Raw genomic sequence first — 2,726 nt, forward strand, 5'->3', positions numbered from 1 at the left:
ATGGAGAACAGAAGGAGAGGAAACATTTCTTCATATGAGATTCTGACTTAAGGAAATTCATTAATAATCCATATGTTCATCTATTTATTTTTCACTCTTGATTTCCTTCTGCTATTCATTCATTATTGTTTATTCATCCATTTTTTTTCATTTATTCTTTTATACTGCTGTAACAACATTAAACACTGTTTTAATGAAGGCTCTATAGTGGTCCAATGAGGATGGACAAAGTTTTTGACACAGTTGCTCCGTTAAGGAGCAGATTTCTTGAGGGGAAGCAGATAGATATTAAAGAGGAGGGGAAAGTTTCAAGAGAGATATAAACAAAGGGTCATTAAGCTCAATGGACTTTGGCAGGGTCAAGTGCCTCGATATTTCAGGGTCTCCCATGTGAAAAGAACATGCCCAGGAATCCAAAAATCTAATTTTGACTACTTAAATATTGTAACATTGTATTAGGGTGCTCCAGATAACCAGAACTGATAGAATATGTGTGTAACCAAACATCTTAAATTTATTATAATGAATTGGATATCATAATTACAGAGACCATGAAGTCCAGACCCAGGAGAGTCAATGGCATAGTTCCTGTCCAAATCTGAAGGTCTGAGAATCTGGAAAGCCAATGGTGTAAGTTTCAGTTCAAATCTGAGACTGAAGACAGAAGACTAATATCCCAATTCAAAAATATTGAGACAGAGATTCCTTTCCTATATACTCTGCTTTCTATTCTATTCAGGAATTTAGCATTTTGCACAAGGCCCACCCATACTGGGGAGGCCAGTATGCTTTACTCAGTTTACCAATTCAAATATTAAGCTCATCTAGAAATACCCTCACTAAAACACCCAGAAATAATGTTCAACCAAATACCTAACCTTGAGGCCCAGTCAAACTGACACATAAAATTAACCATCACAACTGTCGTACTCTAAAACATTTTAAACACCACCATAACAAGCTCTCTGGTTTCTGACAACATTGAAACACAATCACCCAAGCTTAAATTGCATACTGGTAATGATATGATACACAACCCATAATGATTCCAGCTGTGCCTCTGTCTTTTTTCACAATTGTGCAGGCCCATAACCAGAAGTCCCAGCCATGTCACCAAGTGTCCTGAAATGAGTTCTCTGGAAAATATCTACCACCTTGTAGTAGTGTTTGTCATTCTCTAGTTTCTTCTTAAAAAGAGACCACTTTTATGTATCTAGGCAATATTGATATAATTGATTGCTGGATAAAACCCAAGATGGTCCAGGCAAGAACTGGACAATATACTACAGGTTTGATCATATTGTGTAAAGGGTAGCACTAACATCCTCCAGAGTGACCCTCTCCTCTTCGGGTGTCCAAATGATTCTGCCCCCAACATCAAATCCTTCAGGGCTTCTAGATAAACCATCAGGACCTAACCCTGAAGAGCATCTTGAAAAGCCTGAGCTGAATCTCCTTTGTCCTAATGGAGTAGATGATGGGATTGAGCATGGAGGAACAAAGAGGTAGATAAGAGACAGGAGGGTGTGGACAGCATGGGGCAGGCAGTGCACGATGGACACACTCACCACAGGCAGGTAGAAGATGAGCACAGCTAGGACATGGGACACACGTGTGTTGAGTGTCTTGAGGCGATCCCCTGGGGAGGCAATGGCTAGCACAGACTGAAAGATAAGTACATAGGAGAGAAGAATGAGGGCAGAGTCCAGGCCAAAGGTAAAAAGCACAATAGACAGTCCGTAGTGGCTATTGAGAGAGACATCAGTGCATGCCAGCTTGATCATATCCACGTGAAGGCAGGAGGCATGGGAAAGGATGTTCCGGGGGTGGCAGAATGGTAGTCTGTGCAGCAGGAGTGGGAAGACCAGGATGAGGGCAAAGCTTCAGAGGACAGTACACAGATCCATGGCCACAATGCAGGCATGGCTGAGCACAGGAGCATAGTGCAGTGGATTGCAGATGGCCACGTAGTGATCGAAGCTCATGGCCAGAAGGATGCCAGACTCTGTCCAAGAGACGAGGTGGATGAAAAACATCTGGGCTAAGCATACAGTAAAGGCAATCACCTGGGCCCAGAAGCAGACGGCAGCCAGCACGGTCGGCAGTGTGGAAAATGACACCCCAAAGTCGTTGACAGACAATAGGGCCAAGAAGTAGTACATGGGCTGGTGCAGACTCGGCTCCTCCTTAACAATGAGGAGGATCAGGGTGTTTCCCACAATGGCGATGGCATAGAGCAGAAGGAGAGGGAAATATAGCCAGGGCTCCATGGCCTCCATTCCTGGGGAACCCGTCAAGATACAGATGGGAGCATCAGAGACATTGATCTTGAAGTTGTCCATGAGAGGCTGGGGACAATTGTCATTAGCCAGTATGACTTTTTGGAGAAATTACATGATATGTCTAATACTACTACAGTTCCCAGGGAGGAAAAGAAATACTTAGATTCATAAGTTATGCTTATTCATAGATTTTATTCTTAAAATACACTGGGAGGATGACCAGGAGGTCATTGAAACGCTAGTAGCTGAGAAAAAGAGGTCTTTCTTAGACTCTTTCAGAAAAGAGTCATTAAGTACTCAGGGTGGTTGACTAGATCTTTAAGTCTTACTGGTAATCTTCTAGTTGACTTCCTTATGATCATTATCACAGCTCCCCTGCAAATGTCCCCAAATTTCATAGTCATGATCTTAGGTACCTCCAAGTGATGTAAACACTTATATACA

General features: G+C 42.4%; 1 pseudogene; it reads right to left on the reverse strand.

Annotated features, from left to right (window-relative positions):
• Positions 1 to 1,407: 1,407 nt before the first annotated feature.
• LOC136175862 (olfactory receptor 51I2-like) lies at positions 1,408 to 2,342 on the reverse strand (annotated as a pseudogene).
• Positions 2,343 to 2,726: the final 384 nt, after the last annotated feature.

This window comes from Muntiacus reevesi, chromosome 9, assembly GCF_963930625.1.
Source record: "Muntiacus reevesi chromosome 9, mMunRee1.1, whole genome shotgun sequence".
Classification (NCBI taxonomy): Eukaryota; Metazoa; Chordata; class Mammalia; order Artiodactyla; family Cervidae; genus Muntiacus; species Muntiacus reevesi.